General features: G+C 35.0%; 1 protein-coding gene across 4 annotated transcripts in view; it reads left to right on the top strand.

Moving 5' to 3' along the window:
* The first annotated feature begins 2,679 nt into the window (after positions 1–2,679).
* The window catches only part of LOC112052559 (uncharacterized), a 134,972-nt gene continuing 111,237 nt past the window's right edge, over positions 2,680–26,414 (top strand). For all 4 annotated transcript variants that reach the window (XM_052888447.1, XM_024091686.2, XM_052888451.1 and 1 more), the window contains exon 1: positions 2,680–2,942. The gene's annotated coding sequence lies outside the window, so the exon portion shown is untranslated. The remainder of the gene's footprint in view (positions 2,943–26,414) is intronic.

Below are 26,414 nucleotides of genomic sequence, written 5' to 3'. Positions count from 1 at the left end.
GTAATATTTCACTTTAACGGTGTTTTCAGCAATCGTGGAGATTTTATTGTCGCCTGAATAGGAAGGCAGAGATTAGTGACATTTGATTGTAAGCCTGCAACGGTAGGTAAGAAACGGTACGTAAATCTCACGTACTAAAAATGCCAGCAAGTTGAAATTTGAAATTTAGCCATAGTTAGCTATTTTCTTTAATCATAGTGGAGATTAAGCTATCTCGAAATATCAAAAATTCGTTTATTTATACTTGAACCTTTTGTAAGTCGTGATAGCCCAATAGATATAACCTCTGCCTCTGATTCCGGAGGGTGTGGGGAATCTGGTCCGGGGCTTGCACCTCCAACTTTTCAGTTGCATGCATTTTAAAAAATTAAATAACGTGTCTCAAACGGTGAAGGAAACCTACCTGAGAATTTCCGCATTGAGCCAGCGTGCTGGACTATTGGCCTAACCCTCTCATTCTGAGCGGAGAGTTGAGCTCAGCAGTGCGCCGAATTCGGGGCGTAGAGACTCTACCTCCGGGTCGGATGGCAGGTCGGCTGAGAAGAACTAGCAAAAAGCTCAATAGTTAATGCGGCCTAAGTCGGAGTGCGTTTGCCTAGAAATAACCTATTCTTGCCACAAAGTTACATATTGTAAGAGGTGGCAGGAAACATATGCTGACACGTAAGGACAGAGACATTTCGTAGACACTGCAGTTCGCCACGTGGAGAATAATCTGAAATATAATGTAAAACCCAGCGATATACTCTATAGATTGCATTTAGTTTCATGAAAACGCCGCATAGAAGTTCCCAATGCTAAGCGGGGAGGAACTATTGGACAAGTTTTCATAAAAGCTTCTGTCAGTTCCGTGAGCCAAGAGTATGACATTGACAGTGAAGATCTAGTCTAGGTACCGTAAGTACAATGTATGTCGTTGGTAAAATCATTCTCTTCACTCTATCCAACGATGTAAACCGCATTAAAATCAGTTGGGTAGTTTAGAAGGCGAGAAGCAATCTTTTTATAGATGTTAAGATTAAGAAGGTAGAAGAGCAAACATACAGTAAACATACGTCTCACTCAATAATTCTTTATTGAAATCAGATTAAATAAAAATTCATTTAAACAAACAGCTCGCTCGAGAGACGAGCAAGCCTCCTTGAGATAAACAAAAGCAAAAAAGACAGATTGATACATTGCTTACAAACCGCATAGATTGTTCGCTCACGTATTTAATTGCCACCTAAATCAATTTGGGCGTGTCTCCCTACCATGTTATAGTGCATTTTATTTATTGCCAAACTTAAATTATAATACGACCGCTGAAATACATCTCAATTTTGTTTATTTTATAAAAGCCATCGCACACTGTATAGCCGTGATAGCCCAGTGGATATGACCTCTGCCTCCGATTCCGGAGGGCGTATGTTCCTCCAACTTTTCAGTTGTGTGCATTTTAAGATATTAAATATCGCGTGTCTCAATCGGTGAAGGAAAAACATCGTGAGGAAACCTGCTTACCAGAGAATTTTCTTAATTCACTACGCGTGTGAAGTCTGCCAATCCGCATTGGGCCAGCTTGGTGGACTATTGGCCTAACCGCTCTCATTCTGAAAGGCGACTCGAGCTCAGCAGTGAGCCGAATATGGGTTGATAATGATGTTGATGATAGAACGTTATATGCGCTGGATGCAGGCAGATTAGTGGTGTTTGAAAGTCCCTATAAAAGACCTATAGACTATATATGCCCTGTAGTGGCTGATATGATGACGATGATGATGAAATATCATAAATATAAATGACGGGCTTCACACGCTCTCGCGCTTCAGCTCCGGGCTGTAACCAAAAATTTTCAAGAAAGAAACTTCCATGACGTAAGTTCCAACGAGGTGTAGTTACTCAGTAGTATAAAAAAATAATTTGCAAATTGGTCCAGTAAACTCAGTTGAATCAGCCTACATAAATAAAAAAGCTAGTCATTTTAATCGGCATCCTTTCTAGAAATCGTATAAAATTAAAGCCTTCGTTAAATAAAGGTAAGGAATTTATTTTTTCCAGCTGTAAATGGTTTTCTTTTCATTTTGGTTCCTAAGATCTCAGAGCATTAAGTAATTTAAATAAAAATATGTTCTATTCTATATTTTCAGAAATAAATATCACGTGCCTCAAACGGTGAAGGAAAAATATAGTGAGGAAACCTGCATACTTGAGAATTTTCTTAATTATCTGCGTGTGTGAAGTCTGCCAATCCGCATTGGGCCAGCGTGGTGGACTATTGGCCTAATCCCTCTCATTCTGAGGGGAGACTCGACCTCAGCAGTGATTCGAATATAGGTTGATAATAATGAATGATGAATGTTCTATGCAGACTCTACCAAAACTCAGACGCGTCAGATCAGATACCTAGATTAGTAAGTTATTTGAGCAAAATCTCTAAGGATCCTAAAGAAAGTGCTACTAGGAAATACCTAATGTTGTCATCACATTTGAGCAAAAGCTCTAAATATCCCAAGAAAGGTCCTGCTAGGAGATACCTAGTCTAGCCTGCTGAGCAAAAGCTCTAAAAGTTGAGCGAGCGAGATGGAAAGTCGACATAGCTTCACCCAAAGGGGACCGGTTGTACCAACTACCAACTTCACTCTATTGCATTTTATTATCCGAAGGTCAATCCAAACCGACTGGCTCGACTCAGATGCTTCGCGCTTTCCACACCACACGGACGTGTTTCGACGTCCGGAAAAATAATAAACTTTAACCTCACAAAAAACATTATTATAACGAATTATAAATAAATATATCAGGTGTTGCTGAACTTTCTAGTGTTTCATTCTTAATTTTTAATCAGTGGTTAGTTGTCAAGTAGTTTAAAGAAAGTTGATTTGACGTTTCGCTGTGCTGTGCTAAAGTTTTGGTTTTGTTTGAGGTTTATGAACTGCATCCGGAATCTTTTAGGTTATTCGGTGAGTGTTTTTATTTAATCTACAGTTATTAGTTTAAGCGTTTTTAATTAACCGATGTTTTAATTGTTACATTTAACTTGCCTACCTAATTAAGTGTGACACTGACGTCTATAAAGTTGAAGAATTTTGTAATTGAGTGAATGGTTCTCAACCAAACTTTCAGCATTATGACTTTTCTTTTTAGAATAGTAGACGTTAAGTTTTTAAATTGAATTTCAGGGTTGTCACGGTAAATTGCCGTATCTACATTATTTAAATTACGTAGGTAGGTAGACCTTCTTAATGTAAATTAATAATAACATTTACGTGTAAGTACTTTAATTTAGTATAATGAAAAATTAAAATGAGAAATGAAGTTGGCTTGGTTAAATATATTAAATAAATAGGTATTATAACATTTATAAAGGAGATTTACTGTTTTGGTTTTACTACTACCGATTGCCTACGACATCTTCCACTTGGTAACCGTATTTTTTGCTCTAGTTTTGTGTGATAAATTTTATTTGGTAGATTGATTTGGTAGAAATAAGTATCCAGACAATTTTAAGGATTACTAGAAACGATTAAAATCATCAGATCAAACCTAAAAAAAATTAGAAAAGATTAATTTAAGTATCTCTCGATAAATAAACACTTGAGCCAATGATCGAACTCGGGACCTACTGTTATAGTAACTCTTACTGCGCTAAAGTGGACATCGAAAATCAGTTAAGCTGGCAGGCAAGGAGTGATAACCGCATTATCACCAACATCTGATGATAATCGCAAACCAGTTCGCTTGAACTAAGTAGTTGACAACTCAGATTGCAATCGCTCCATGTTAAAACTAGTAGCGTGTTAAATATGGGTTAGGATAAGAACTTCCTCGGTAAGTGTCGTGAGATGCTAAGCTTTAGTGTGTTGGATGACCCTAACGCAGTAAGATTTGCTTTATAATTGCGGGGTCCTCAGTTCGATGTCCAGCTCACGTTTTATAAAAGGACGAAGAAAAAATAGAAAACATTAAAAAACAAAATCGATCGAAGTTTATAGGTAGGTAGAAATGTCTTTATAAAAAGTTAGGAATGGTACGAATAATAATAGTTAATTAACAGACGGGTATCGAACATTGGATCTCTTAGATTTGAGGTGAAACGGGCTTTAACTAGTAGGTAACTCTATCGTCTCAGACTCCATCAGTACTTCACTTACATAAGGTCAGATTCGCAATCAGTGGCAGACTTGTCGAATTAAAAAAAAAAACACTAAAACACAAAAATTACCTCGCTAAGTTAGCAGCTAGCAACATTGACCTCTTATAATAAAATGACGCACATTCATGTCGAAAATGTTGAAAACTGGCCAATTTTGCTTTGACAGTTTTATAATTATTGGTAAAGAAAATTGTGGACTATATTTAAAGGCCTTTAAATATAATAACAATATTCAACAAAATCCTTAATTCAAATTCAATCTTAGGTATTGAGTTTAAGGTAGAATTTGCAAATACGACTACTTGGATTGAGTGCCAAGAAGTGTTTGGCACTCATTTTGTGGGGACGTTTTTTGGTCGCTGATTGTGCATCCACTTTTTAATAGGAGATCGATGGCTAGCAGTGATAAAAACTGCAGTTTTCATAACGAGTGGAATAAGGATTCTACTCGAGAAGATTCGAATAATACAAGGAAAACATGCATGCATGCCCGATGGTGGTTACCGACGGGGTTTTAGTGGCTAGAAACCGCACACAACCCGATCCCTCCATAAAGAGGTTGTATATGTATAAAACAGTAACCCCACTGTTACCAAGAAACAAAAGTTTCTTGTGATTTATAAGTCTACTTACACCTTTGTTGAATGGTTATAAAACTTCCATAAATTCGCCCCGTTCGCTTCCCGGAATCACCGGCTATCTTTGAAAATATATTCCGACTTTGCGATTGTAAGTCAGTTTCCTCCCACATGATGTATGAAGGTACCTAGTAGTCTAGTACGTAGATACGTATAATAAAACAGAAGAAACCGACTTTCTACATTTCCTAGTAAGATAACCTAACCCTACCTCGGAGGTAACAAAGCAGGGTTTGTCCGTGGAATTCTGTTTTCTCCGATAACTTTTTTTTTTCATTAATCCGAACAACGCATAACAAAGTTTATGCGTTATTCTCTAAGTATGTGTCATCGCATAAACAGTCGTTAAATTTATGCAAATAACGAAATACGCAGATTTATATATTTTTTTATTAATAAACGCAATTATTATAATAGACAAACAAACGAAAATTTTGTAAGTTATTTTGTTGTGTTCCATGTTCTGATATACTCAACTTTATTTTAATCTTTGGAAAAGTGTGTATCTACCTTGTTTAAATAGTAGATTGTTATACAAGGGGCTAAAAAGACCCATTATGTAAGAGGTATTTTTAGGGCCTGAGACGTAAGTCGAGGGCCGCCTAAATAGAAACCGAGTATATAATGGGTTTAGCCCCGCGTGTTACACTCTGCTTTTCACTACGATTGCGAGAAAATAAAATAGTTTAGTTCAATATTCAATGATTTATTTAATTGAAAATTAATGTACAAAGTCTACAATTTTGGATAACGGTAACATAATTTCCGACTACTGTGAAGATGGATAACGAGTATATGAGGTAAACGTGGGAGATAATAGTTTACTAACTCCTTTCGTAAATGAATCCATTTGTTGTTGTTTTCTTCACTTATTAAATTTTTCGTAGGTAAGTATTCAAGTAAATGCGTCTGGACTTTGATGGTAACAGATTGAAAATTTCATCCATCTCCAAATTAGGATCACCATTCTCAGTAGATGAAGACACCAATAACAATTAATGTTGAAATATATGAAAGTTACGGTCACAAATTTACAAATTATTTTCTGAATTAAATCAAGTGTGTATTATTTGTTTTTTAAATTCTCGCTTTTTAATTTTATTTTTTCACATGAGAAAAAGGCAAAGGTATTAATTACACCGTAAAGGATGTCCCATGTCTTCAATAAAAATTAAATAAAAGAATAAACGCATTCCACAGACAAGAACGCTGCATTTATTTCCAATTTAAAGTTTTTTATTTATTTTTCAAAACAATCAGAGCCTTACCTATAATGATTCAATTTTCGAATAAAACCTCCTCCGTTTTATAGTAGGCTAGTACTCGTAACAGACAAGAATTAAAAAAACAAAATTACTTTAGCCCCTAGAGGCTAATATGCTTGTTTAGCCCCGCTGTGGAGTGGTAATATGACAGTGTTTTTGAGCAAGAGTAGTGAAATAGATATTTGCTACTCAATCACGCAAAATATACTGATGCGGATTTGGACGAAATTGTACGCACTTATGTGTATTATATTAGACTTAGATAGATTTCAACTTGGATTAACACTTTTATATTCGTCTATCTTTTTTCTAGAGTGTAGATTAGTTATTAATTACCTTCCTCTATAATAATTGGTCACAAGAAAATTCAAAACCGTCCAGAGTCAGCAAGAGGGCAGCACAATATAGTAGTCGTAGTGGACACGAAACAAATTACATTTCGATCTTTAAAAATTGCATCCCTAATGTGTTTTTGCGGAAAAAATGAAAAAAGACTCATAATAATCTGTAGATTCATTTTAAAATAGACGAGACAGGTTTTTTCTCAATATCTTGTTACAGCCAGTCTTGAAATTGTCTTTTTTTTCACTTTGGTAAAAAGATAACTCGATTTCGTCCGCGACATCGCCTGCTGGGAGTGATGCAAAAGGTAAAATAATAAAATAGTAATTGCTATTGTGCCATGTTTCCAGTAAATAGAGACTTGCGTACATTTTCCGTAAAATGTTTACGTACATAACGTGTTAATTAAATAATAAATTTTACGATAATTATCATACTTAGATTGTAAGAGTAATTTAGTCTGTGTGTTTGCGATGTTAACTTATCTGACTTAAGTACTTTTAGGAACGGGGATAAAGTTAGTCTTAAAAAATACAGTCACTTTCTTCCTAAGTAAGTAATATTATTATTAATATAATTCATGATCGAAATTATTTTTTTTAACCCCCGGTGCAAAGAAAGGGGTGTTATAAGTTTGACGTGTCAGTCTATCTGTCTGTCTGTCTGTGGCACCATAACTCCCGAACGGATGAAAATTTTTTAATTTATTTTTTGTAAGAAAGGTGACTTACGGGCAAGTGTTCTTAGATATATTTGATGAAAATCAGTTAGCCGTTTAAAAGTTCCGGGGGTTGAAAGTGGGGAAGAATAACCAAATGTCTGCAAATATACTCGAGTGGGTCTCAAATGAAAGTGCACTGAAAGAAAATATTGATCGAGAATGTAATTAATAATTTCATGATCTACGGGAATTTTTAAATTTTCGATTTTATGTTATATATTACATAAAAGCTACAGACAAACAATTTGACGCACTACTACATATTATATTACATGTATGTAGTTGCTTGTTACTTACCTCAAGGTTGCGTTGCAGTTTTATTTTTTGTTCAATATCGAAAGTTGAGTAGTTTGTCTCAATAACCATTGTCACAACAAGTTTTTTGTCACTCCCCAGCCATAGATGCACGTGAATTCGTTTAAAAAATTCTATTCACCAAAATGGTAACACGGTTATTATAACTGGATCTACTGAACTGTTGCTATCAGCTCTAGTTTGTTGGTATCAGGTTTTTAGGACCCTCGAAGTTATTTTTTAATCTTAACAGATCACAGCATTGAGGAATACGAATTGAGTGTCACTGAAAGAGAGAGTAAGAGTAAGAAATACGGTAGACGAGAACGTTGTGGTATAAAAGAAGGTGTAGTGACTAAAATCGAGAAAGGAAAATGCTTTGGTTTGAGCAGCAGATCATGAATAAAAGGAGACTGACAAAAGGTACCTATTTACAAAGCGTGAGCTAATGAAAATATCGAATACCTTAAGGCGACGAACGTATATAAAAGGATTGACAAAAATGGAAGAAGTATAAGATATGCAAGGATCATAGCAAGTAGAAAGGCATTGTCTTTATTTAACCCTCGGGAATGAGGGTATGATAATTTATGTACATTTTTCTTTTATTTAAAAGTGTATTCTAATTTTACCTATTTATGGTGATTTTAAAGTGGTGGCTACTAACTTGTAGATAGATAAATAATAAAATGGATATTCTTAAAATTGGTTAGTACTGAAATACATTTGAATTGTGATAAGTGTTGTGAAATTCTTGCACTCTTATCTGTTTTGTTGTATCATAAACTACAAACTACGTATCGGAACATTAGTTATAATGTATTTTAGTATTCGACAACCCTTTACAACAGTTACAATGTTGCTGCGGTTCGGAAAATAAAGGTCGACGCAAACCAGACGAAAAATTTGCAAAGTAATGCAGGCCACAGAACGAAGATGAATTGCTTGTAAGCTACCGCTATGCAAAATGGTAAAATGATTAACCCTTGCCTTTATTTATATTTAACCGATAGACCATTTATCAATTTTAATGCATAACCTAACAAATTAAGAATTTTTAAACTTAACTCCTATTCAATGCAATTCCTAAGTAATCTACAAGAATTCCGGATATACTTTTAAAACGAAGTAAACAAGGAAATTCTCTCGCTAAATTATATTTAGCTCAAGTACCATTTTATCTGTTAACCTACTTAACATTAGTCCATGCATTAAATGGGGGGGGGGGGAATCTGCTATCAATAATAAGGAATAAGGAAAAAGTATCAAAATACTTGGACCTTGCTCACGAGATTACCGCCATGTGGAATGTTGAGTCAACTATTATTGTTCCGATAGTTGTTTCAGTCAATGGTCTTATAGCGAAAAGCTTCGACCAACACCTTAAGAAGCTTTCGCTTAACTGTTGGATCAAGAGCCGGATACAAAAGGCAGTGATTCTTGAGACGGCGCGTATTGTGAGGAGGTTCCTCACTCTGGAGCCCTGACCACCGGTTGCTTGGGCACTCAAATGTCCCGCAGCGGGAAGGTGAAATTTTTTTTTATAAATTTTTAATAATGTTTTGTATTTTATACTTATATTGTTAAAAATTTTAAAAAAAGAAGTAATAAATAAATGAGAGATAATAAAAAATACGGCGCAATAGCATCTCAGCTTAGCACCACCTACGCGTTCTGCTATCACACTGGTTTGCACTTACCTTAATAGTTAGTGGATCGTAGGTAGCTCTAATATCTGAGTTGATTCGTAGAAGCCTCTTATGTTGTGTATTTTATCAAAGTCAGTAAATTTTTAGATAAAACCATTAGCCACTGTCTAAGTGCACTAGTATTATCAAGTCGTAATATTTCCACGTCGACCATTATAATTTCGCTAATCGATCACGGGGACTTACGTCTTTACTAACAGATGACGTGACAAGCATAAACCCGATCTTACAGGATATAAGTACGAGTATTTGCTAGAAAATTTCTAGAAAAACACACCTACTGTAGTCAAGTCCTAGGGCTCGCCCCCTAATTACTGCTTCCGCAGCGAATCCATTAAAGAGTCTACAGTCTTTCGTCTTTAATAACTTAACTAAATGTAAACATTAAATTTTCTTAAGTTGACAGATCTGCAGCCTTCGTTATGTTATAGGTTTTAACGCTGTTTAAAATTAATTAAAATTTAAACTTTAAATAACCCTTCTGAATGTTTCTAGACTAACGAATAATATAGAATGAAAACTATAAGTATATTTTACAGAAAACTCTCTATTAAATTACTTAATTTTTCTATATAATTTTAATTTACCTTATGTAACAGTTTCTACAAATTCTATTGTTTGGCAATATTTAAAGCAAAGAAATTATCAGTGCTTGAAACTTGTACAAGTTAATTGCATTTAGTACTTTTAAATGGTTTCTATATTGACAAAGAGTGGTGGTGAAGTGATAGAGTTTGGCAACGCTTATACTGATAGATTGAAAGCCTGTAATAGTCAGATATACCTCATTTTAATAAAAACATACGTGTGGCACTCGGGGACTGCCGCGGTAAAGCTATTGTATAGATTTCTTTTTCGTTACGAAATTTCTTCATTCGGTCGCCGCGCTGAAAGCCGGCGATAAAGGGTAAAACCGCGATAATCCTTCACGTCGTGGTTGTGGAGTAGTAGCAACACTTCAAACCCTCAAAACCCTAGAGACCCCTTTTAAAAAAAAACTTTAACGATGTTTTTCAAAGTGTTATCGCTAAGCCAAGTGACTGGCAACAGGCGTTATATTTGGACGATAGATGGTTTAAGCTCTATAATTAGCTACCGTTCTTACCTATGGTAGGAGAATAGATTTAAACTGAAGGTGAGGTATGAGGTAGGTATGAAATTCATAGAATGAGGTAGGTATGTCTGGCTGTCGCACGCTCTTAGACCATAATGTTTAATTAATTCTTAATATAGAGGTAATAAGATTGAGCTCTATGCTGATTATAAATTATCGTATAGTACAATGCATGTAATATAAATAGCATGTATTGTGTTGTTGGTTCTAAAGCAACAAAGTATTATGGTTGTGTAAAAAGCTGGATCAAAAAAGACTAACATTTTTATGTTTCAGTAACTGTTTAAGATAAAAAAAATAATTTACTATCAAATGAAAAAAAAATTAATACTATTAAAAGGTAATATGTAAACGAAATTAAACTGTTTGTTTGAAATTTTGTGGATCACTATCTAATTAACAGTATTTATCATAATTTTTCAAAAACAGCGAACCTCAATCTTCGACAAATGTGTTTTAAACAATAGAACGCTTATTATATATAAGATCATATTGGCATTGTGGTAACGTAATCTAACTGCTCGAATTGTCGAAAATAAACTAGGTTAGGACTAAAAAGGCTAGGTGGTAACGTATGCAAACAAGAAAAAAATCTTTGATTATATAACTTACCTATATTCATACAAAGAGTAATCACAGAACTTTCAAAACCTTTTCATAGTTGATAGCTGTGGCCCAATAATGTAGCTAGCGGCGCCGTAATTATCATTCGTAAAACAAATGGTGATTAAAATAGTTGTCATGTAACAAAAAGTTATAGATGGACAGCAAATAGAAAGGTACATTTTGATACATCGTGATCTATCGACTTCACACTAGTTATGCAAGACAAATCAGTACAGTGATCATCATTATGAACCTATTTTAACGGCCTACTACAGGACCAGGCCTCTTTCCTAGGCCTCCTTACAGGACAGAGGATATGGCGCCTAGTGGCTCTACGCTACTCCAATGCTGGTTGACGGGGTTACTATGATAATGCTTAGTTAAAGTAGACTGGACTTTGGACAGGGCACATAGTTCGAAGTGCCGATGTAAACCCCCGCCCGGTGACCCCGCACCGGAAAGCGCAGTGTTGGTCGACGTCCCACCTATGTAGACTGTGAACATTATGTGGGTTGCAGGGAGCCGCTGGATGCTGCCAGCTCGATACCGTTTTGTTTGAAAGTCCATGCAAGAGGCTTAGTCCAACAGAGAACGTCCATCGGCTTTTAGAGATGATGATGATGATAGAAGTAGCCTGATAATGATGAATTAAAATAACTTTCGCACATTGTTGACTAAAACAATTAGTAATAAAAGTCACACAGTACGACTATAAGAAGAAAACATAATATTTTTTATTAGCCCTGAATATCAAATATTATTTAAGCCATAGTAGCTCCATGGTAAAGGGGCCGGACTCACAAATATTGGTAATGGGTTTGATTCCCGCCCTCTGAATTATTGTCGTACCTTAATCTCTGAATTATTGTCGTTGCTTACCATCAGGCATGTCAAGCGCACGCCTATCCAAGATAAAAAAACCCACTTATAACATGGTCTTTTCCAGAAAATTTAAGGGAATATTGATAAAATTAACCGACTAATTGAAGGGGAATCGGAATATTGCTAAAATTAACCGACTAATTGAAGGGGAATGGGAATATTGATAAAATTAACCGACTAATTGAAGGGGAATGAGAAGAGTATTGATAAAATTAACCGACTAATTGAAGGGGAATGGAAATATTTAAAAAAATAATATATCGCGTCAGCTATGCTAGCCCGGCAGTTGAGTATAACAATGAAGTGCATTAACAATGTTATATCACAATAAATTTCACAAGCGCCTTGACCGCTTTACGTTTAAACGTTTCAACTGTTTACTTCCTTGTACGTACGAATTGTATCAATAGTCAGCACTTTAGACGGTTATCTTCTATTTTAACTTTTACCCTCATTTTAAAGCACTATATATATATATATATATCATCATGGGAATAGATAACCAAATTACTTAGACATCAATTGATTGTTCCTCTATGTTACGAAAATTGACAATCCCTATCGGCTCGATTGTTATATGATTGTTTTGATATGATGGAGTTATTAACTTAAGCTTGTAAAGCCTAATAAACATTTTTATTTGATCGATCGAAATCGATTTTATAGCTTGTTATATAATTTGGAATGTCCTTACCTATGAATCTCAGTCCGTCTGTTGGGTTTTGTGATGTACTTGAAAGCAATGTCACTAGACAAACTACACATGTACAAATAATCTCATAACTAAAAGAGATCATACGAGCAGACGAACAGTAGTAGGACTTGGGTGCCTTGCCTTAGGTTCCTTGAAGTAATTTAGAAGGTATTAAACGTCATCGAAAATTCTTAATCTAAACACGTAAAACCTAGATAAAATATAGTTCAAGGACGGAAAATGATGAATATCAGACATTGACGGAATCTAATCGTGACCTAGTCTAATAAAACGTTATCATGATAGGTACAGATAAAACACCAAAGCTGACATTGGCCCAATGAAAATATTGTTTGCCAATTAGTTGGCAATTAATGTATTGGTTAAACTTGCCAATTAATCTTTTACCAATGCGGCCCAAGGTCAGGATATTTTCATTAAGTAGTTATCCTTGAAAACAAATGATGTACCCACTATTATGTCATCAAGTCCTTAATTATTTACGAATACCGAATTTAGTTTATTGTAATTCCACAGTAAAAAAAAAGTCCGTAGATTTATTACTCTTAATGAGAGATCTTAACAATCAAAATACATAAATTAAAAATGATCCTATTTTTTACTTTTTTCAATTTTTTTTGGAATGTAGAGACAATAACAGAATCTAAAAATTGGATTGTTTTGTACCTTGTGTATCTAATTCGCACTTAAATAGCAATCCATAAATGTTTGAAAATAATAGAAAACAAATAAATATTAAAATATAACAAAACATTGTATCCAACACGCGGTAACTCCAGCGTTCTTTTTGTTTGACACATACAATACATTAAAAGTATTGTAATAAAGACGTGGAAGGCCAAAATCACACTGACCTCAATATTTAAAATGTGTATTTTATTTAGTTTAAATACTGGCACACATTACGACGGCCTGCAATAAGAGCATATCGCATTACTAAAAAGCGCTGGCTTGAGACCACTTTCTCACATTCCGTATTATGGACTATTGAACATTATTGCCACCTGATACAGTTAAACATCGTACGATACCGAAATCACTTTAAATATGGTCTTACAGAGTTCACAATGATTTTTGATACGACATATTTTTGCTTTGATGGCTCAACTACTCATCAGATCATTATAAAATTTTGTATTCGCAGAGCTTATACAAAAACAGGATCTCTCAGACGAAAACAGGTGACTATTTAATGAAAGAATTCTCCAAATATGGATTCATTAGTATTTATGGTATATAAAAGTCTCTTCTCGGAATGAGAAGGATTTGCGGACTTGACATACCAAAAGAATATTATAGAGAATTCTTAGCCATGAATGTTTGTTTTCTCACGATGAATTATTTATCTAACTTCACTAATTAAAAGTTCATTAAATGATATTCAATTGCTTGAAATCCTCAGGACATAACCACAGCCACTACACAAACTACAAACCGTTTATCTGAAATATACATCCATCTCTTGTAAAATACTTCACCATGGTTAAAAAGAAACATTTCCTTAGCTTGTTAGCTACTTTGTCGTGACTTTACATTATAGTCAAAGAACAAAAAACATGACTGTGTATCCGCTATTTTTTACATTTAATAGGTAATAATTGCTGATTGCTCATTTTACAAATCGTGAGCTACTTGATGCTCCTTGAGGTCACAACTTCGATTTCCTACAAATAATTGTGGCGTCATATGTTTTACGCATCATCGTTTTAAGGTCAGTCAAACCTGACTGCGTAAGTATTAGTCAGGTTTCTGGGATGATATTGATCAGCATTCTTCTCAGAATTATTGATATTAACTAAAAATCCCTGATCTATACATGTCTGTTTACCTCTACTTTCATTTCTGTGTAACACGTCAAAATAACCTTGTCAATTCAAATAGAGTTGCTATGTATTTATTCATCTATAATATAAAAATGAATCGCAAAATGCGTTGGTAAGCGCATAACTCTACAACGCCTAGACCAATTTGGCCAATTCTTTTTTTTAAATGTTCGTTGAAGTTTTGGGATGGTTTTTACGGCGAGAAAAATTCGAATAATCGCCAGAAAAACCATAAAAATAGCCCTTTTCTTTATCCTATACAATTGTTTTCTAACTAAAACATAGTCAATTTGAGCTTTATTGTTATTGTATAAAGTTCATATTAATAATAATTAGAAAACAGTATAGGGGTAGGGTAAGGGTAGGGTAGGGGTATGGTAGAGTAGGGGTAGGGTAGGGTAGGCGTAGGGTAGGGTATGGGCAGGGCAGGGGTAGCTGAAAGTTTACATCGAGTTTCACGCGGACGAAGTCGTGGGCGTCCGCTAGTTTACTCATAAAAATAAAAGATCCTATTTTATATGAAGACAAAACAATACAAAAATATTAATATTGCACTATAACGTCCACTGAGAATTCAAATAAAAATACTAGTCTATTGACGCCATAGTAGCAGTCTGAAAACAATAATTCTTGTTTTTAGCCGACTTCAAAAAAAAGAGGAGGTTCTCAATTCGACGCGTATGTTTCTTTTTAATGTTTGTTAACTTTGTCATTTAATATTCGTTAATCTTTATGAAATCTTTCTCATTCATTTCATTTATTAGCCAATTTTGATTTTTTTATTGTTTGAAAGAGTATATTTCCAGATTGGACCCATTTAATTTTCATGAAAATCAGTTTAGTATTTTTGTGTTAAAATGAAAATAACGAAATTGCCCATACTTTAGCGCTTTCGTTCATTATGCTAAGACAAACCAAAAACAGAAAAATGAAATATTTTTATCAAAAAAATTTAACCGAATTCAAAATCACAAAATAAACTAAAAAGCAAAAATAACATCGTATATGCTACCTTCTGGTCACTTTGAAGGCGGTACCAAGCCATAGTATGTGCTACCTTCTGGTCACTTTGAAGGCTGTGGCATATTAATTAATTAACCACGGGATAAAACCTGAAACTTTATGATTTAAATGGCTTGAGTTAATGCACCACTGTGTTGGCACCGCCTTCAAAGTGATCAGAAGAATTTGAAGTCGGTTAATTTTTTTTTTAAATTTTTATATGAAAATAGTGTATAAAGCACAAGTCGCCGTTTTACTACAATAACAATGTTATTATACTTCAAATCCGTTTACATCGGTCACAAATCGGTCATTCGTGATCCCTACATCAAGTATACCACTATAGACAGACTTATTATTACTACTTATAATATAGACTTAGTATTAATAAATTTTTTATATAAAAGGATATAATAAAAGTATTAATACAGCTCTTAAAAAGATACAAAACATCGTATTTCATCTCAGAATAAATCTTCTTCGAGTAGAAACCTTAAACCCTATTATCTCCCTGTTAGAATCCCGTCAAGAGGCCATATTAAACAGGTCGTAAGCCGAGCTGCTTGTCTTTTGCTTGATTTATGTGTTCCCTTCACATTCATCATCTTACAGCTTATATCTATGTTGACAGCTTGTTTCCCGGAACGGCAAAAAATTTATCACCTCATTTTTATATGCAATTTGTTTCTTGTAATATATTTTTACGTGAATCAAGTGATCTCTTTTGTCATTTACTACGTTTGCTATGACAAAAAGAGATAGTACAACAAAATAGTCAATATCGACAGCCTCCGTGGCGCGGTGGATTTACAAGACGGGACGGGAGGTCCTGGGTTCGATCCCGGCTGGGTCGATTAAGGTTTTCTTAATTGGTCCAGGTCTGGCTGGTGGGAGGCTTCGGCCGTGGCTAGTTACCGTTACCGACAAAGACGTACCGCCAAGCGATTGAGCTATGTCGTGTCTAAACCGAAAGGAGTGTGGATTTTCACCCTCCTCCTAACAAGTTAGCCCGCTTCTATCTTAGATTGCATCATCACTAACCATCAGGTGAGATTGTAGTCAAGGGCTAACTTGTAAAGAATTAATAAAAAAAAAAACAAAAATACTTTGATAATTTTTTCTTTAAAACAGGTTTTCAAAGAAAAAGTCTACATTTTTTTTTTGAATAAATCTTTAATAAAGTGCTTTAACTTTATAACACAAATTTCTTTCACCACGCCAATTCTATCTAGATTGGTAGTTTTAAAACCCATTTTAAGTGCCTTGGTTGTAAAACTGAATACGGAAAACATATTTGCTCAATATTAAAAACAAATGCATCACGGATATAAAAATGTTTATTCGTCGTTCGAAAGGTCAACAGTCTAAATTGGTCATCTTACAAATACAAATATGGCGGTTGAAATGTTTTACTCACGTTCGCATTTCTTGACCATACCGATAGCATCAGTTCATTAATATAACATTGAACTATTATTTGTTTCTTCTAAGTCAATATAGGTACCTATAGCCTATAGGTTTGACGGCCTCCGTGGCGCAGTGGTATGCATGGCGGATTTACAAGACGAAGGTGCTGCCGATTTAGATTTTCTAATTGGTCTAGGTCAGGCTGGTGGGAGGCTTCAGCCGTGATTATTTATCATCCTACCGGCAAAGTACCGCCAAGCGATTTAGTGTTCTGGTACCTACGATATCGTGTAGAAACCGAAAGGGCTGTGGATTTGTTCCATCCCTCGTAATAAGTTAGGCCGCTTCCATCTTAGATTGGCTCATCAATTACCATCAGGTGAGATTGTAGTCATGAGCTAACCTGTAAAGAATAAAAAGAGGTAAGGGTTTTCTTTATTGTAAGTACATTATTAAAGTTTGAAATTCAATACTAAGTAAATTCCAGAAAATACGAACGCATATGCCGCAAAAAACTACAACCTGAACAAAAACAAATACATTTTAACACACAAAAGGGAATTTATAGTGAACTTAATGTTGACTTAGAAGTAATACCGCATAATACTTTAATAGTTACATACCGTACCATTTAGGAAAAATCTGAAAGAACCGTGATAGCCCAGTGGATATGACGTCTGCCTCTGTTTCCGGAGGGTGTGGGTTCGAATCCGGTCCGGGGCATGTACCTCCAACTTTTCAGTTGTGTGCATTTTAAGAAATTAAATGTCACGTATCTCACACGGTGAAGGACAAAAGACATCGTGAGATAACCTGCACACCAGAGAATTTTCTTAATTATCTGCGTATGTGAAGTCTGCCAAGACGCATTGGGCCAGCGTGGTGGACTATTGGTCTAAGCCCTCTCATTCTAAGAGGAGACTCGAACTCAACAGTGAACCGAATATGGGTTGATAATGATGATACATAGTACAAAATTAAAAAAGTAATTTGTAGTGAACCCTAGATGGCTAAGTCCAACTCGCATTTGTCCAGTTTTTATCTCTAGAAAAGGAACGTCCGATAGCACTTATTTTTTTTTTTTTTTTTTTTATTTTTTACAAGTTAGCCCTTGACTACAATCTCACCTGATGGTAAGTGATGATGCAGTCTAAAGATGGAAGCGGGCTAACTTGTTAGGAGGAGGATGAAAATCCACACCCCTATCGGTTTCTACACGGCGTCGTACCGGAACGCTAAACCGCTTGGCGATACGTCTTTGCCGGTAGGGTAGTAACTAGCCACGGCCGAAGCCTCCCACCAGCTAGACCTGGACAAATTAAGAAAATCTCGATCTGCCCAGCCGGGGATCGAACCCAGGACCTCCGTCTTGTAAATCCACCGCGCATACCACTGCGCCACGGAGGCCGTCCATTACTACTCCATGGACATTTTCTAGCTGTTGCATTATCATTATAAAAACTTACGCATTTCTTATTAGGTATTAACTGATAACAGCCATAACATAGCTTATCAATGTTATCTGTATTTTCATTTATGGATAAAATATTATTTTAGGGCTGTTATTAATTGTAAGTAATTTTTATTCGGATCAAAGATTTCAATTCATTACACACATGACTTTTTAAAGGACAAGATTATATAATTTGGTATGTAAGTATTTGAAAAGATAATATTTTGTATACAAATATTTTTCAAAAAATTTTTTTATTGAGAATGAATAAAATAAGAATCTTGTGCTACTTCATATAAATAGATATACAAATCATGCCCACGTGGAATGATTAATATTTTTAAATAACTTAAAGTTAAAGTTTCAGGGAGTTCAACACCTATAAAAATATTTATCTATACTAATATTATAAAGTTGAAGAGTTCGTTTGTTTGATAGAACGCGCTAATCTTAGGAACTACTGCTCCGATTTGAAAAATTATTTCACTCTTAGATAGCCCGTTTATCGAGGAAGGCTATAGGCTATATTTTATCCCCGTTTTCCTACGGGAACGGGAACCACGCGGGTGAAACCGCGCGGTGTCAGCTAGTGGATTATAAAAATGTATGTATATTTAAATAACTTTTGACAACCATAATTTTATCGTGCTACTATTCCTAGTAAATGGTGTCAGCCGATAATAATATTGATTGTAAATACTATTGTGAAAATCCCAAATTCTAACAGGCACTTGACCGAGATATTATGAGATATAAAGTTTAGCTTTTATCAAATACCTACTATTTATAATTTTATACCTACTAGTAGTTATCAATCCATATTCGGCTCACTGCTGAACTCGAGTCTCCTCACAGAATGACAGGAATTAGGCCACCACGCTGGTCCAATGCGGATTGGCAGACTTCACACACGCAGAGAAGTAAGAAAATTCTCCAGGTATGCAGATTTCCTCACGATGTTTTCCTTTACCGTTTGAGACACGTGATATTTAATTTCTTAAATTGCACATAACTCAAAACTCGAACCCACACCCTCCGGAATCGGAGGCAGAGGTCATATCCACTGGACTATTTATACCACTGGTACCCACTAGTACTAGTACTAGTGGGTACTAGTAGGTAGGAGGGGCACTTAGAGAGTCATTCCACCATCTACTCTGCTTCTGGCTTCGGGCCCCATCAGGCGATGCTTCTGCGCTCGCTCAAACCCCCCGGTGACGCCGCTGAGGTCCCATTAACAAGCCTAAGGTTACACGATCAGAAAAAAAAACTAATGGGTTTTGACCACATTCGTGTTACTAAGGGCATGGAATTATATCTACTTAATATTACATTTTCTTTATATTTAGAAAATTCAGAATTAATTTTGAATTTAAATTGTGATTGCGTTACCTCATTACGACTGACCAATTAAAATACAGAGACTTTAAGAATTATAAACGATTTGCATATCTAACTGCCAAGTGCATAGTTCTGCCGCATTAGTAGTAATTACCTCGTCTTGCAATTGATGGCACAGGGTTCGATGCCCGGCCATTAGTATCTAGGAATTTAAATCTCTATTTATTGAACCTAGGAAGGGAATATTGTAATGTATCTAAGTGTATTTAGTGTCGATTGAAAATTAAGGAAATTTATAACTTCAATTAAAGATTAACTACTTTTTTAACTATCATATCGTGTTGGTCATCTATTTTATTTTGAAAGTATTAGTGTAGTTCTTTATCATACTTGGACATCTGGATTAGAAACGACTTTCATTTGTTTAATAGACGAAGATTGTAAAAAAAATATTGATAATCAATATAATAATAATAAATTTAATATAACTACTGTTAGTTTTTATTTATTTTAATTTAATTATTAATTTATGTATTTGTCGTCGCCTGATTCACTAATAATGGTTTTAAAGCAAACATACATTTTTTAACACTCTGAATTAAAATTAGCAAAACCCTGTCAGGGCGTAATATTTTACGCATTCTAAATATAGAATAGAATCAAAATATTGTATGTAAGGGCATTGAAGTTTAATAAGTAAATGAAATTAAATAAAAATATTTAAAACACGTTTAATCCAATAATAATAGATGATGGTTGTTTTTAATTCGCATCTTCTAATAGTCAAGGCTCAGTTGGTACAGACTCGTAGAAATCTGTTGAGTACCTACATATTTTTTACATAACACCTAACACGGTTGAATAAAAACACAAATACAACAATGCGAATGTGGGCGTGAGCCAAGGATACGCACGGACAAATTGATTGATGTATCGAAATATGATGGATGAGTTGAAATGATCTCATTTGGCCTCATCCATTGTTCCTTTAATGATAAAACAATTTTTTTCTCGTGCATATTAAAAAATTGGTTATCTCTCGCGCGTCACTAAAGGCAACTAAGGTTTGTATTAACTTTTGATAACGTCCTATAATTCGATGGAAACGGCTGCACACTCGAAAAAAGATGACGTCATGTTGACGTTCCCTCGCTCTAGGGTTGCCAACTTTTTTTATAAGAAATAAAGTATATATATTTCAGAATTTAAACTATCGTGAGTGTTATTCATATTAATTGATTATGAAACACGGCTAAAACTCACGTGATATTACGTCGGAGTATGCCCGACTAGTTTCGAACCCATACGGGGCCCTTAGTCATGAGCTGGTTCTTGCATCGCGGCACGATCCAAACATACATACTCCGGGCATACTCCGACGTAATATCACGTGAGTTTTAGCCGTGTTTCATAATCAATTAATATATATATTTCTTGTAAAAAAGTTGGCAACCAGTTAGATCAGAGTCTATGAAGATTATTAAACAGTATTTTAGAAAAACGAATATTATATTACATATTCTTTTGAAAAATGCAACCATTCCATCAGTATTTTCTTATGACATTGTCACGTTCAACTATCGTCAGTAAACCGACTTTACAGACAACCGATTTTTTGGTATCCATGCATAAGAGATTAAAGCATCACACTTTAACAAAGTTGATAAGTAGATCGTCAATAAGGATGAAAACTGTTAACAAATTAAACTAATTTGTATAATATATTTGAGTCTCAATCGCTTGACGATTAAAGGGTAACACTTATAACCCGTGCGCATTAACTTACCATTACTAACCAAACACATAAATTCTTAATCTGTGCTTTTTCTTATTAAAATTGCATCACTAAAACATTAGTGCATTCGATCATGATTTCCAGGGTTCAACTCTCGAGTAAAACCAATTTAAATTGATCTTTGTGGTTAAGTCTAAAGTAATTTTCATGAGAGAGAATTCCAAATGCATCTGCGTATACACACTAATTGTGAATTATATTATCTATTGTATTAACATGTAAGATGAAGGTTTGGTGGAGACGACAATATTATTATTGCGTTCGTAGTATTTTTTCTCATTTTTTTTAATAATTAAAAACATTTCAAAGGCAATTCAAGGAGACATTTCTCATGGCGCGTCGTTTAATTTATTCTGATCTTAATTGAATAATAACGATGTTTGCATACACGTTAACATTCCTTATTATTTATATTTAACCTTAAGTAATTATTTATCCGTTTTTGTGGACTTTGGTAGAAAATTTCTTTAATTAGTCCAGACACGTCTTTTCTCAAAAAAACTGTTTGCATTCACATTAATGTTGCATCCAAATATTTAAACCCGGCATTCCGTTATCTAACCAGGTTGACTTAACATAATATAAAGTGTAATTAACACACAAATACTAAGATAAGCTTTTTTTTCTACTTTTTATTTACACTCTCGGAGACGCGTGAGTATTTTATTACTAAGGACATCAGAGTAAACTTAAGGCGTCAGCTCTGTTGACTTTTGTTTCCTTAAAGTAGGTTTTTCCTAGTATTTAAATTCTAACATAGTTTTGTGACTGTTTTGTTGTAAACAGTTATAAGATGAAGATATGCTCTTCTTTTATAGACGAATGGTTTTTACTAAACGTCAGATAGGCCATTTGGTTTGTTAACTTGTGATCATCATCATCATCAGCGATCATTATCATCATCATCATCATCATCATCATCGTCTTTAACAGACGATGGACGTCCACTGTTGGACATGAGCCACTTACATGGATTTCCAAACACAGTAACCAGCAGCAACCTGCAACCCGCTTGATATCCTCGGTCCACCTAGTGGGGGGGCTCGACCAACACCGCGCTTTCTTTGGGATCGTAATATCTGCCATTGCCACTTTAGCTTCACGACTCGCTACTGTCAACTTGAAAGACTATGAAAAAAGACAAACAGATGGAATGCCCGTCTAGCTTCCGTTGCCTCTCCATCCTGTCGTTTCATATATAAAAAATTCAAAAATGTAAATACAAGGGGCGAAGGGTTCGAAAATGTACATCGATTTTCACGCGGACGAAGTCGCGGGCATCTGCTAGTAAAATAATATGTGTTGACTTAATTTTATCAATAGTCAAACAAATATGATAAATGTGCATATACTCGTAAGTAGGTTTAAGACAAAACCGTTAAGGAGTTTAGAAATCCGTTAAAGATAAAGAACTGACCTCTCGCCTCGTATTTGAAAAGGAAGAAAAGCATCCGTTTTGGACATTGTACCAAAGCAAATACTTTCTAAATGTACTTGTACTTACCTTCTTATGGTAATGGAAGATGTCACTTAAAATGTTAATAATAATAATAATAATAAATAATCTTTATTACCATACTTATTACTAGGCATACATAAACTCTATTTAATTTTAATGATTGTGCTTAAGCTATAATGCATAAATTAAACAAAAAGAAAAGAAACTAATTATTATTACTCGCCTACCTAGCAACATGGCAACTGGTCGCAAACTCAGCCTTCTGCTGTGCATAGTGCACAGCGCTGATTTTCAGTTTGCTCCGTTACAACGGTCTAACGTGCACCGTGCTTACTACTAAATTATTTAAAAGAAAAAATAGAATAGGATAAACATAAACTCAATAAAATATACTTTACAAAATCTACACTATAATAATATACAATATACAAAAATATTACATAAAAGCATAAAATAATACATAATAATACATATATGTATAATTACACATATATACATACCAATAAAAAAAAATAAAAATAAAATACGAGTTAAATAGATATCTATGATTATTTCATAAATTGTTATAAACAAATCGTGCTGCCTCTATTTGAGAATTAATGTAAAAATTTCTCACTTTGTATTTAAAGGTAGCTTCGCTAACAATCTTACCCTGAATACGAATTGGAACTACTTTACAGTAAAAAATGTCCCATTAACTATTACATGGCCATAATTACTTACCTTTCAATTAAATTACTTAAGTTTCAAAAAATTTAGAATAACAGCCTCTTCACACTAACTTTATGGACAGTAGATGTCTGTAGCTTGGCAAATTCGTTCGTAACACTCCCGATGGTCCGCGTGGGCCGGGAGGGGGATTTATACCCCCGCAGTCCTCCCGTCGCCCGCATATCATGGGAGTGTCATCAACGAACTTGCCAAGCTGTAGTGCAGTCACTTATTTGCTAATTTCGCACTGTAGAACACAGTGCTAAGCCGCATTGGAGCAGTATGTTGGGTATAAACTCCAAATCTACACGCCGGTAATGGAAGAGGCCTTATAGTTGGCCATTACATTAAAAAGGCATAGATAACATAGCGAAGTGTTAATATTAAAAATGAGAACTTATGATTAATAATAAGAATGTGTTAATATTACAAACGTGCAATACAAATGCATATGTATTTGTATTGCAAGTTTGTGTATTTTAACGGATTTGAATGAAATTTGATACACATATTATTTTATATCCAAGATTTAATCATAACCTCAGTACGTCTCTCAAATAATTCTAATCTCCAAAACCAACTTCTATACAGATTTTCTGTCAATTATAACACAGTATAAATTATCATTGTCTTTAAATATATTCAACGTTGATATAGACGAGTGCTTCCGCAATATAACACAAACAAATATAAATAAGAGAAAGGTATTTAAAATTGAACTTTTCTGCAATTATCAGTTTTTAAACTGAACCGGAAAAACTAGAAAAACATTCAGGCAAAAATTTGAATTGAATTGATTTTAACAACCGCAAAAATGGTAAATACCATAAGAAACTGAATTATTCCACCCCATCAATGGCGAGAGACTTAATAGTACAGAAACTATTAACGAAGGTCAAAGAACACATCAGTGTTAGACGTCGTTAAGCTTTATTAAGCGTTGTGAATCCGCTAATGGGATATGGTTCACTTGTCTGCATGTTTTGGTCTGTAAGTTACTTTTTTTTTTTTTTTGGTTCGCTTGTACGTCTTTGTCGGTAGGGTGATAACTAGCCACGGCCGAAGCCTCCCACCAGCCAGACCTGGACCAATTAAGAAAACCTCAATCGGCCCAGCCGGGGATCGAACCCAGGACCTCCGTCTTGTAAATCCACCGCGCATACCACTGCGCCACGGAGGCCGTCAAACTTTACTCAAATGCCTGAGATATTTAAACAAATAATCTGCCTGTCTTTTCCGGCTTTTCTCTCTTAACCAATTTTGACAGGACTTTCACAAGCAGATAGCTGATTTAATAAAGAGTAACATGGTTTAATTTTTATCCCTATATTCCTATCGGTCCGGGAACTACGCGGGCTAAACTTAGGTGTCTGCCAGGTTAAAATAATTTCATCATCATCATTCATTGTTATTTGACAGACAATCCTCCTTATAATGGAGAGGATACGAAGCTTCCACCATCCACCACACAAAATCCACCATGCTGCACAAATGCGGGCTAGCGGGCTTAGTAATAATGTTTTATTTTGTAACTATTACAATCAGATGCCAATGATTATGACTGGGGCCGACGGCTTAACGTGCTCTGCAAGGCAAGTGGGACTAACTTCTTATTAATATAACAACTTAGGATAGTACTCAAACCCAGAACCAAACCGAACTTACATACAAACCACTGGACCAATCAGGCAGTCAAATGTGTTTAAAATGTAGGTAAATAATTGGAAAATCGAATTCACCGAGTTCAATACAGTTTTATGATTGAGAATTACTTAAGAACTAAATTTTCCTTTCTGAATCAGCGTTCAGTATTACTTCGGTAATTCAAAATAGCCAGAATATCTTTACGTGATCAAATCAAGAATAAATAGATCGAGAGCAGCACATTGCTCAATGAGTTGCGAAGCTGAAGTGACAATGAGCGGGCACGTAGGACTTATGGACGTTGAGGGCTATTGGCTAGAGTGGACGCAAAATATATAGAACCTCCTCTTGAAATTCCCTTCTTAGATGGCATGATATTAAACATGTGCCTGTAAATTCACCGGCAACCTTACCTTACGGAATAAACAGAAATTCCTAAATTTGCTCGGAGCTAAGAATTAAACATACATATACATTTTATAGCTCAAGTGGCAATTGAAGCTTCGAAGATGGCAATGGGCGGGACACATAGTTCGAAGAGCCGATGAACGTTGGGGTCCCAAGATGCTGGAATAGCGAAAGACTCTAGAAAGCACAGAAATTAAACATGGTACATACAAAAATACACTGATTAATTACGTCGATAAAAAGTGGATTCTCCGTCATGGAGTACCAGGTCTGATTTTACATAACCTGTAAACTCCATCGATGCCAACGTTCTTCTAAACTGAGGTCTGAGTTTTACAAAAGATGTTCTTAATGAGTTTTTGAGTTCCTTCACGTATCCCTCGGGATTGTCTCTGGTTGAGCTTTGTCGTTGAACGCTCGCCTAAACCTCTGGTCACTGGTGATGCTACTGCGATGCTATGCGATGCTACTAAAGTAAATTCACGGCTAAGCGCAGATAATAATGCAATAGTGGTAATAATTCTTCAAACACCGTTACCATTAACAAGTCGGCAACTACACAGAGTCTTGGATCATCTATCACCGACAAAAGTACCATGAATTAAAACAAAAACCACCAAAATCTCCCACGCTTATAAAAAAAAGTTGGCACAGCATTTGTCAAGCAAGACAATGGCTGCTAAGCGTTTATATGTTCTACAAGAAATCTTTTGTAATCCTTGAGAAAATCTTCCCGTTTCGAATTATAATGCTTATCACTTTTCACAGCTAATTTACTTCATTGTTTTACCACTTATAAGCTATTGTAAAGCAAGAAGCTTACATTTAATTTAGAATATTTAATTATAAAATTATAACCCTCTATTGTTTCAAATATAATAGTTACCATGAAATACCATAGTAAAACCATACCATAATACCAAAGTACAACTGCCGATATTTCATCACAA

The sequence above is a fragment of the Bicyclus anynana genome, chromosome 2 (genome assembly GCF_947172395.1).
Source record: "Bicyclus anynana chromosome 2, ilBicAnyn1.1, whole genome shotgun sequence".
NCBI lineage: Eukaryota > Metazoa > Arthropoda > Insecta > Lepidoptera > Nymphalidae > Bicyclus > Bicyclus anynana.
This window is presented reverse-complemented; position numbering and strand designations above follow the sequence as displayed.